Raw genomic sequence first — 12807 nt, 5'->3', positions numbered from 1 at the left:
AAATAATAAAATTTGTTTTGTTTTGTTTTTTAGGAGCTGGGGATCAAACCCAGGGCCTTGCGCTTGCTAGGCAAGCGCTCTATCACTGAGCTAAATCCCCAACCCCTAAATAATAAAATTTTAAAATGTAAGGAAAGTTGGAATCTAGCCTAGGCTACATAGTAAGATCCTATGTCCAAAAAAAAGTGGAAAAAAAAAGCAAAGCAAAGAAGGAATGGGGGAAGGAGGGAGAAAGGGTAATGGGAGAGAGATAGGGAGAAAAGAAGGAAGGAAAAGAAGGGAGAGAGGGAGGGAGGGAGGGATAAAAGAAAAGGAGATGAACTTGCCTTTGGGATATTCAGGCCAAGACTACCTGAGGGCTATCTTCTTATTCTAGTCTTAACAGAACCTAAGGTCAACCTGCACTCTATTAATAATTTAGAGGCCTGCCCCCTTGGGGAGCAAGGAAACATAGGCACCCAATATACAGCCAGTGAGCTAGAAGATATTTATGTGCAGTCAGTTCTGTGGTTCTTATCTATATATGGGGCTGGGTTTCTGCAAACATACTGACTCTCAATATGTATACACAATGCACAGGTCTGTGATGGCCTATGGAAATAGATCTATCCTGCAAACCCTATTCTGCCAGTTATGCTAGACTAATCAGACAAATTCTATATCAAGGGTCTAGTAGCTGTTTCCAGCTTTATGGGTTGGTATCCCATCATTTCACCAAGCTCCTTATGTTGTGAAGAAGTTATGCAGAAGAAAACAAAACCAGCATTTTGATTTTTTTTCTTAATGGAAAATTCACAATTTGGGGCTTGACTGTAGAGGAAATTTTGGCAAACAAAGCATGTTTCACCACACCCTACAAGTCATAAAGCTTGGGTGACTGCCTACTCCCTCGACATAAAGCTGGCTCTAAGTCTAAAGAGACTCATATGGTGTCCAGCTGCCTCTCACTTAAGAATCCAAGGCTTGGCCTTCCTTTTGTCTTCTGTAACCTAGATTCCATCACCTCCAATGGATCACTGGTGAGAGCCATATGTTCAACATTTACATGCAATGAATTCATAATGGAAAATTCTAGTCAGACTTCTGCAATAGAGGTCTGAATATTAGTCTTGTTGAATTTCTCTGGACATGGAACAAAGCCATTTGGCAGTCATCTCCCTCCCCACATGTCAAAACAAAGTAAAGTTAATGGTTTTGTACTAAGGAGACTTCCTTGGCTCCAGATTATAAGGACTTTTGTAAGTATTCTTGCAAGCATGTGATTTCCTCTTTGCTGTTTAGACTAATATATCACTTTCAGAGATGAATTTTAACTCTACATTTCTAAATATACTCTGCTTTTTCCACAACCCAAAGGACAAATACTTCAAATGCATATAGTATATCATTCAATTGCAAAAGCCATTATTCTAGCCTAGGTAGATGATTCCTCATTTCATGATCTGTCCCAATGTATAACTTGCTTGGATGAGGTCTTAATGATTCTCTGTGTATTAGGCCAACGATACCAACTATTTTGTAACAACTTTGATCAGGAATTACTGAGTTATACTCTTTTGAAGCCCACAAAACTTACTGCAGCACTGAGCATGCAGTAGAAACTCTATCAAAGAGACTAGCAGAATCAAATTAATCTTCTTAATCTCTTTCCGTAAATTGTTGGGGAGAGCATTTTAACATAAAATCAAGGTATGTAGACTGGGGAGTGTAGAGGAACTTCAATTCAGCAACCTGGCTCCTGTGGCAAGAGATAGCATCCAATGATCCAGGTCTGTGTGATCTGGCTGCAATGCAGAAATGCCACACACCTTGAATCCCTCTGGTGATACATGACATGCTTTTAGTACACATCTTTAATGCCAAACAATGACAGTTAATTTAGGGTCAGACAAAGTGATGAATCAGAGAAAGATTTGACAGAACGAGTCAAAAGTAGAATACAACCAGTGGAGTTGAGTTTGGTGAAGTTTAATTGCATGCAGTTGAGTTCAGTTCAGTCAGTGCACTTCCTACAGTGCTGTTGAGTTCGGTTGAGTTTGATAGTGTGTTCCACTCAGTTTGTGATGTCCATGCTGCGAAGGTCAGCACAGTTATTTCGAAGCCAAGCAGAACAATTCAGTGAGGAGCCAAAAGAAACCAATTTGGTTCAGTTATCTTGGAGAGGAGTTTCGAGTCAGAACTGCTGAGTTGAAATCAAGCAGCCAGAGTTGAGAAAGAACTAGAATAGGTAAGCATATTCAGTAGTAAGGTTCCAAGATGAAAATTATCTCAGGCAGATAAATATTACATTTACAGAGGTAAGCTCATCAGTATTAAAGGATGGCCAGGAAATTTGTCTGGGAGCATGTATCTGCTGTTTACTCATTATTGTGGTGGCTATACATCTCTGTATTAAAATACTCACCAAAGGGCCAGTGAGATGTCATTAAGCTGACTTGTTGCCAACCCTAATTATCTAAGTTCTGTCCCTGCAGTACACATGGTGGAAAGAGAGACCTGATTCTCATAGATTGTCTTTTGAGACAAAATACACACACATAGTCTGCTCACTCACAAATAAAACAAATTAAAAAAAAAAATAAAGCCCTCACCAAAAGCAATTTTACTACGTTAGAATTAGAATTTTTAGTATAAAATAGTTTTTATGATAAAAACTAAAAGCAAACAAGTGAATAAATTAACTTAGTTATCTCGTTAACCTTAGCATTTAAGCTAACCTTGGTTTCTTGTCCAGTACTGACTACAGTGCTCCTCTCCAAGTACCCTAAATCTCTCAACTTAGAGTTATATGTCTAAAATCATGTTATATACCATGGAGTTTCCTCACATAAACTTTCATTAAATACTCCTTAGTAAACTTTCTGTCTTCTGAATTATACCAACATTTTTCATACCCGAGCTGAATAAAAGAAACAGAACTTTAAAAAAGCCTATTAGAATATTAGGGCCTGGGGAGAGAGATGTCACATAGTGGATCTTAACATTTATAGGGCCATGAGTTCAATCCCTAGCACCACAGGAGAAAATAGCAGGACCTATTCAATGCATGGTGGCTTTTCACTGTATCACAAAGGTCAAATAACATACAAGTTATCTGTTAATATCTTTGAAGCTGTCTTCATACAACACAGGATTCAAAGTTACACAGACACATGTTTTATTTTATAAAATTACATAAACCAAAAATGAACATGAGGACAAAAACATAAACCAGGATCATGGAGAGGATTAGGAATTTGAAACCATGGGTCCCTACATAGTCAATAAAGTAAGAACCAAAAATTTGGCTCCGAACATCCTGGCAGGCAAACAACACGATCGTGTTTCCACACGACAGTTGTTACATTTATACTGTCCATGAGGAATAAGCATACCACTTGCTCAGAATGAGCAAAGATTTTCCTGGCGCTTAAATATGAAATATGTCATGTGAAAATGTCACATAGAGGACACAGCATAACAAAGTGAATGAAGTCTTCAACAATATCTTTACAATGCATTGAACTTATTCTTCAGGACTCTAGAAAATTTATGTTAAAAAGTATTCCTGAATCAAATACATTGTGATTTAGGCAATTTATGACCTTATTTCTATCCATTCCACCATATCTACCAGCACCACTAGTCTTTGACTCTGTGACTTCATAAATTAAATTTCATTATTTTTATACTATCTTTACTGATTCCTTTAAAAATTTTTCAAAGTACATGTATAAGTACACTTGCATGCATGCATGCTAGCAATATTCTCAATGACATAGAACACTCACTTTCTCTTCCACATCTTCAAATATTGCCAACTTCAAGCACAAATTTAATAGCAGACAGCTTGAAACCTGCTATAATTATTTAATGAATTTTTAAAGACATCGTCACAGACCTCCCATCATCCTCTTCTCAAAAACAAACAAACAAAAAATTTAATAAAACCTTCCTGTCAGATACAAATACCTGAAATTGTTCTACTCCTAGGTAAAAGGGTAAAAAATAGAAATACAAAAGAAATTAGTTGACTAGCTACTATGTACTAGATACTTTTATGTGGCTTAGCCCTTTTACTCTTCAGAACTTCTCTGAGTCGGATATAACAGCTCCCACGGAGAAACAGGCTTATGGTTTGTGCAGTAAACCTAGCTAAGCTGCTACCGTGATCACAAGTCCCTCCACTTCTCTGCATGGCCCGAGTAAGCACAGGTGATAAATACTTTGAACACAACTTAGAATAAATGATGGATATGAAGCAACAGGCAATATATTATTTATATATAGAAAAATGGGTGGGGAGCACCAGCTGTTGCTCAATCTCATAGATGGTCATCTCTTCCTTTCCGGTTCAGTGGTGGTATACAGCCCAGTCCTCCTAAGCCCCATCCTTCAGCCTCTCTGTATTCTGAGAGAACATGCACAGGCTAAAAGTCCTCTAGCACCACTGATATGTACTCTTTCCATAATGAAATGCAACAGATTGATCCACAGGACACCCCTACCTTTGAGGTTGGAAGTCTGGAAACTGTGAGGTATTGGTAGGGATTTCAGTCCTCACAGGTTCTAGGCACGTACTCATAAGGCCTGGTTTGATCTTGCTGTCCTCTAGCTTGCATCCATCTTTCCTATTTCCCTTTCTGATTGCAAGCCTAGCCCCAGATATAGAACACCAGTTTTATGTTAACTGTTTAACTAACTCCCACCACTTCGGAAGGTCTGGTCCCTATAACAAGTCCATAGCATTAGAGCACTCCTAAGGGTTCTTCTTCTGAGACTGCATCGAATGATACAAGACTTGATGGGATAGGATTATTTGTGGAAGGTTACAAGGTTACAAGGCAAAATTATGCACATATGTCAATATGTACGTATCCACAAAAGTTCTGATGAAAAGCAGTAGTAATTTTCCAAAGAAGATGTTAAGCATTTGTACCCAATGCTACCAAACCTAAATCTTGCTTTGTTTTCTGTCACAGAATTTAACACCATTTAACACACAAATCCAATTTACTGAACTATTATATTTTCCTCGGTGCCTGAATACCTGACTAAAATGTAAGCCCCATGAGGCACAAATGTATGCTTGTTCTGTACACTGATCCCCAGTGCCTAGGAAAACATTTCACTGCTAACAGATGTTCAGTATTTATTACTGAATGAGCAGGAATAAATCACAGAGTTGATAAGGACAGAACTTGGAAGTAGAAGCCCTAAAAGAATCAAAACTTAATCAAGGACAATTACAAGGAATATTTTCAGATCTATCTTAAATATAAAGCTAGTAGAACGCATGAGATGCTTCAAAATTGTCTATAAGTTAGATCATTGAAATGAAAATCCCAGAGAAAGGGGATGCTAGAGGGGTGAGGCAGGGGTGGGTAAGGTGGGTGGGAAGTACCAGGGTCCTAGAGACCAAGGGGAGGGGGATCGGGTAGAGGGGCTGTAAAGGGGAGACTGGGAAGGGTGATAATATTTGAAATGTAAACAAATAAAATGATTAATAAAGAAGAAATGAAAACCCAATAACAACAATACAAGAATGTGTTTCGTGTCTAACCTGCTACCTCTGACAACTTACTTGTGGAATACTGCTACTTTGTGAACTATCCTAACTTACTGCTTAGACACTGATAACTTCTGTCCTTTATCTCCTTAGGACACAACACCAAGAGAACAGGGAGCAGCTCAGACACATAGATCCCGGACTGTCAGAGCCAGAAGTACCTTAAAGATTACCTTTTGTATTATAGGTGATGACATTGAAGCTTAGAGAAAAGTGAGTTGCCTAAGGTCACACAGCTAGATATGGGTTTCCTGCTACCTAGAAACCAATCTCCACTCCAATGTGACCCTGCACAAATTACTTAACCTCTCTAAGCAGTAAGAGGAGCAAAGTAGAATCTGCTACAGAGCTGATGTGAAAGTTAAAGGAAAACAAAGCATAATAAACACAGCCCCATGCCAGGTATGAGAGAACATCAAGAAACAATGGTTATTTGTCACTGTCAGACACGTTCACAGGTACACACACCACAAACCATCAATACAACTCCTTCTCCTTCTTCGTTTGCACAGACACCTAACTCACACCATCTAAATCAGCACTTACACTTATTTTAAATACGGTTTACCGGGACAGTCTCTGAAACCTCTCCAGTAATCAAAGAAACCTCAATAAAAATGCAAACGTCCAAAACAGGGACGCTTACATGCTGAATAAACAGATTCCTTGCTGGATTTCTTGAGCTAGCATATTCCTCTGGCACATTTAAAATTGGATTTGTTTACCAGGAGTGCATTTTCCTCTCTACCATTCCAGGAAGAGAAGCAGTGGCAGCGTTCCAGGCACACCTGCATTCATTGCAAGCCATCTGGAAAGTTTCTGACATCCTCGTTTTCCCCAGCGTATGTATGTTTTCTGGTTCCCATGCTGTTGTCTGCCCCTCTGAAAGCTGATAAAAAGGAAAGGAAGTCACCATAAAGGAGAGTCTTCTCTGAAATGACTTGAGTGGAACTCCTACCAAACAGAGCATGTTGCTAGAACTTTCTGAAGTCGGCAAAGAAATTGAGAAATGACTGTCCACAGGCTTTGCAGTCATGCCCTGTCAGCTGCTTCTTCAAATCTCTTTCTTCGGATGACTGACTGCATCTTCCAGCACCTCTTCAATCTAAGCCTGTCACAGCTAACTAGAACATGTTACTACCCTGCTGAATGATAGTTACAAACCTGTGCTATCTGTGAATGATCTGTCCAGAACGGCACTGGAGGAGCATATGCTTATTGTATGCTGCAGTAGAAAACTGAACTCAACTTCCCAACTACACTCATGCATTGCTTATGACTCATGATTTACAGCCTAAGTGGCTAGGGAGATAGCTCAATGGATGCTCTGCAAGCATGGGGGGACCTGAGTTAGGATATCTAGCACCCACTGTGCATACCTGTAACCTCAGTATGCAGGAACAGAGATAAATGGGAAATCACTGGCCAGCTGGCCAGCCAGCCTAGCCAAAACAGTAAGTTTCGAGTTCAGTGAGATACCGTGTCTCGAAGATAGAAGATGGAATATGATAAAGATACTTGCCACCCACCTCTGGCCTCTGCATGTACGTGTGTGTTTATATGTACCCCACACTACACACACACACATGGACACACACACACACACACACCAGTAAGCAATATGCTCACAATAAAAAAATAGATACACTCTGAGAAATACATCACTGGACTACAATAACAAAATATATGTACATAAAAAAGATAACTACACTGTTCCAAGATCACGTAATCCTGTGAAACCACCATCATATAAGATGCATCATTGATTGAAAAGTTGCTATGGGCTGGAGAGATGGCTCAGCGGTTAAGAGCACTGACTGCTCTTTTAGAGGTCCTGACTTCAAATCCCAGCAACCACATGGTGGCTCACAACCATCTGTAATGAGATCTGATGCCCTCTTCTGGTGTGTCTGAAGACAGCTACAGTGTACTCATATACATAAAATAAATAATTCTTTAAAAAATTAAAAGTTGCTATGCAGTAGATTGCCAATTTCCAGTTACCACTCTTTGCCTTATTAAAAGAGGGCTTCCATTCCTTTCAAACACACACACACACACACACACACACACACACACACACACACACGAATATATAGGCCCATATATGTATATGTGAATATATTTGTGTATTCATTCCTGAGCAGGCACTGTTATACTCTGGAGATATGGGAGAAGGAAAATGAAGAGACTCAGTTCCAATTTCTGGCACATTCTCAGATCTCACAAGTACTAAAATGATCTCTAGAGCCTCCTACATACTTTCAATAGAGAACACCATGGGAACCACTATGATGTTTCCAATTATCTCTCTTGAAACTTGTTATTCGTTGCATGGGAAACTTCTAAGAGGGCTGAGGGTGGGTAATGCAATCATCCTACTATGTTCTACCTATGGCCAATCTCATAAGCAGATTTAAACAGTTCTTCTCTGTGTGTAATATACTTGTGGATATGTATTTGTGTGTTCTAGCGTGTGCACGGGCGTATGTACATGCCTATATGCGCCTGTGCGCGTGGAGACATTGCGTGTCTTCTGCAATCACCTTATATTTTGAGATAGCGTCTCCAACCGAGCTCAGAACTCACTGACTCAGCTACACTGCCTGAATAATGGGCTCTGAGGACCTGCCTGACTCAGCCACTTCACCTTCCAGTGCCCAACCCTGTATCCCTACTGCAGTGTTAGAGCTACAGACAAGGAACACCACACACCCATCGTTTACATGGTGCTAGGAATCCAAACTCGAGTCCTCATGCTTGCACTGTACGCATTTTGTTGTCTGAATCATCTACCCAGCCCCCAGATATTTCTATTCACATGCCAAAAGACCAAAAAAAATTATAAAGTATATCCTTTTGATCATAAAGTAACATTTGGAGTCTTGAAGGATTGGGCTTACCACTGGCGACCTAAGTAACTATCACTAAAAATAGAAATCTCTTTGATTTTCCATTTTATTACCTGTAACAAGGAGATCACCGTGGTACGAGTTCATTGGATTATTGTATTGAATGACACAAAAAATGTACTCTCATGCCTGGTGCTCACTTCATGATACCTCAGCATAGCTGGCGATATTCTGTCTGTTCCAATGCATTTTTATTTTCTTTCTGGAGCCATTCAGATGATGTCATTAGGATGCCCAAGTAGTAATGGAGCCAGAAGAGACTATATCTAGACCTGATGAATCGGCTGAATCAGATGAGATGTGTCAGCTCCTCATATCTCAAGCACAGGATACTACTTCCCTTTTGCTAAATGATAGCATGAATGTCAAAAGGTGCTTTCATTTCCTGACCTGTTAACTTGCCTGATAAATATGTTAAAACGGGCTTTTACAGGTTTAAAATAAAAGCTCTAAAGCCTTTTCACATATGCTCTCACCCTTGTGCAAACAGGATAACTTGTAGACTGCCTACAATTTTTTTTCTGTTTTGAAACAGGACTTCTTCGTGTAGCATCGACTGTCCTGGAACTCACTGTGTAGACCAGGCTGGCCTCAACTCAAAGATCTTCCTGCCTCTGCCTCCAAGTATTGGGATTAAAGGTGTGCACCACCACTGCCTGGCCCCCTATACTCTTAAGGAAAGGTTGTGAGGCTAAGTATCTAAAGAGCTCTATTCTAGTCACTGCTTTTTCCCTAAATGCCTTTTATTATTAAATATCTACCATAAAGACTAACAGAACTGCTACCAGGAATGCCAGCCTTGAGAACTGGGGAGTAGAAAATGAAGCCCTGTTTTATCTTAAAAGGCAACTGTTGAGGCTGTTTAAAAATCTTCCAGAATCAACTTTTGAAGAACATTTCAGGACCAGTGTTGTTGTTGAGGGGCTTTGTGGGTTATTATTGTTTTGTTTTATTAGATACACGGTAACATTGTCCAGACTGCTATCCAGCTTGAGGCAATCCTCCTACCCAGGCTTCCGGAGTGTTAAGATTATAAGCATGGGCCACATTGCCCAGTCTGAAAAAAAACTCGGAAATTAAAAGCATAGAATACCCATCAAGAACAGGGGAAGACTTGAAGAACAAATGATCTCATAGGAAGACAGCATGGTGATACTTTCCATTGCTCGTGTGCTCCACGCGGCCTGTTAGAGAGATCGTTTTAATTAAAGTCCCCTTTCGCATGTGTAGAGTCTTTCCCAACTTCTTTCTTCCAAGGATTTTCAGGTTGCCTATAATTCCAGTTATTTTCCCTTGTCACAGATTATTATAGGTAGTACCTGTGTCCTTATATACTTTTATATCAGAAACTGTAATAAAACTGGGAACTCGAAGTTGAAAAAAATAAAAGCTAGTTTTTGATTTGCTTCTTTATTTTCTTTACATGCGATGCATTTTGAGCCTACCCTTTCCCCACTGCAAATCCTCCCCAATCCTTCTCACCTCCCTACCCACCCAACCTTACAATCTATACCCATTCTGTCTCTCAAAACAAAATGAAACAAGGGTCAAAATAAAAAAAACAAAAACAGCAATAGAGAAAATATCCAAACAAAATAATAAGCAAACAAAAGATACAGAGTCCTTTTTGTTCTGACTAACTACTCCTTGGCCTGAGGCCTGCCCTGGAGTATGGTTTGTACAATCAGTAGCAGGCCATTAGGAAAAACTGGGTTTTCCTCTTCCAACGGGTATCTATTACAAATAGGCTTTTAGTTAGGGTGATACTTTGTGTCTACTTTCCCTTATCTGTGCTGAGAATTTATCTTTTTCTCTTAAGCAGTCTTGTACATGCTGCCATGTTCTCTCTGAGTGCACATGTGAACTGGCCCTTTTATTTATGGAGGACACTATCTCTGGCCTTTATAATCTTTCCACCTCCTTGCCCACAGAGATCCCTGGGCTTTGATGGGATGGTTTGGATAAAACTATTTGGAGCACGGGAGCTGAGCTCTCCAAAGTCTCTCAGTCTCCACATTCTCCAGTTGTGAATCTGCTAATTACCATCTCCTGCAGGTAGAAGCTTCTTTCATGATGACAGAGTGATACACTGAGCCATGGGGATATCACTGTGTCATAAGTCATGTATTTCTATGTTCTTAGTAGTAGTAGTAGTAGTAGTAGTAGTAGTAGTAGTAGTAGTAGTAAGAGAGGAGGAGGAGCGAGAAGAAAAGGAGGTAGAGGTGGAGGAGGTAGAGGAATTGGAGAAAGGAGAGATTTCCCCCTAGGCCCCTGACCTGTCTAGTCTTAGGGTCTTTCTCATGCAGAAAGATCCATCTCATGGAGTAGGCCTTACATCCAATGAAAAAGTGATGGTTACCCCCATGTCTGTGTCACTGTTGTACCAATGTCTCTTGTAGGCAGTTCTTTGTTGTAGGCCACAGAAAGTTTGGTAACTGGGTGATAATGATGCTGACCTTTCTCCTCTGGTAGCGTGCAAAGTACCCTCAAGGTAGGGGCGAAACTTCTGGTTGCACACCTGCTCAATTTTCATACATTTGCTACCATTAGTAAGTGGTGTCATCAGTAATAGAGCCTTAGCATCAGGTTGTGAAAGGTAACCAATAGCTTAGGTAATAGCTTGTGATGTTAAGGGATTTTTATGGGTCCCTTTTATCCAATGACTCAACAAGATGTAACCTATTCTTGGTACTGGAGGTTTTACTTGGTGGCATAAGGTGGCTGTTGATTTGTTCCTTGAGAGAGAATAACAAGGCAGGTCAAGTTCCGTCCTCCAGCCACAGACTATCAATAGTCATGTGAGCTACAGCTTGTGCTTGGGCAATAAGTACCTTATCCTTAAGGAACCGGATCATAGCCCGCTCTGTTATTTTCCTCAAGGAACAGAGTGTGTAATCCCACAGCAGAGGCTAATACAGGGAGATTTTCTTGGGTCCGTGAGTTCAAGGCCAACATGGACAGTATAGGCAAGTCCTATCTAAAAACAAAAAGCTCCTATGTATATCAGGAAGGCATGCACAAGCACTCTGAGGAATATACACTCAAGAAAGGCTGTGAGTGTAGCTCAGGGATATAGAGCACTTGCCTAGCATGTACACAACTCTGAATTCCATAACCAACACTGAAAATAAGGAAATAGGAAAAGAAAAAGGCCTGCATGTACAAGAATAGACCAGTCCATAGTTGGGCATAGATGGAAAAAGGACACCTAGGCTGTAACCCTGACTGTTGAAATATTTGCTACTGCTAGATTTGGGGAGAGGGAAAGTTATTGTCTTCACTTGTATGCCCACTGGCGACAATGCCAGACTCCAGTGGATAGTGCCAATCCAGTGGTAACACAGATATCCTCAGTTAAATGAAATGTATCACAATGTTCTGAACCTGAAAAAAAGGACTGACGGGGAGATAGGAAGGCTGATTGGTGTGGGCAAGAGATATGACAAACAATAAATCAGTGGTTCTTAACCTTCAGGTAATGACCCTTTGGAGTTGAACAAGCCTTTAACAGAGGTCACCTAAGACCATCAGAAAATACAGATATTTACATTATAATTCATAACCATAACAAAATTAGAGTTATGAAGTAGCAATAAAAGTAATTTTATGATAGGGGGTCACCACGCCCTGAGGAGCTGTATTACAGGGTGGCAGCACTAGGAAGGTTGGGAACCAATGCAATACATGAAAGAAAGAGAAACAGAAAAAGAAAAGAGGGCTCTAAAAGACTTAAGTCTAACATCCGTCCCCATTCAAATAGAAAGCAAAAGCCAAACCTGAGTTGTAAAGAGGGCAGATAAGAATGGAGGAGGCTACTCCAGCACAAAACCAATCCCCAGATCCGGAAACACCTGGCTTTCCCCTTCCCTTTGTATTTAGTCCCTTTTTTCCTCTTCCTTTTATCTTTGGTTGGTTCTGAGCATTTAAGGTAATTTAAACAATGCAAGCTGACTGTAGATATGGTAAAATACAAACTTTAGGGGGCCATGTGACTAAGAAGCTTAACAAAAGTTTGTATTTAAGAAATGGTATAGAAATGTCACCAAACTACTATCAGCAGCCACAGTAATGGGTGATAATGACCACAAGATGAATTAAGATCAAATTCTGGATAAGGTGTATATCCCAGCTTCCAAAACTACCATGGTAATATTCAAAACAACCCCTTTTTAAAAAAAGAAATGTAAGGAATGTGAAGATTCAATAATGTGTTTCATCTACAGGAAAAAAGTTCAATTCCTTGAGATGCCCTGCCATTGGAATTACCACACAAAGTTTATATGAACTATTAAATATATTCCAAACCTAGGGATGGCTCAGTAGTTGAATACTTAATGCTATTTAGAG

Source organism: Rattus norvegicus, chromosome X (assembly GCF_021556685.1).
Source record: "Rattus norvegicus strain SHRSP/BbbUtx chromosome X, alternate assembly SHRSP_T2T, whole genome shotgun sequence".
Lineage (NCBI taxonomy): Eukaryota > Metazoa > Chordata > Mammalia > Rodentia > Muridae > Rattus > Rattus norvegicus.
The sequence above is the reverse complement of the archived record's forward strand: the minus strand, read 5'-3'. Positions refer to the sequence as shown.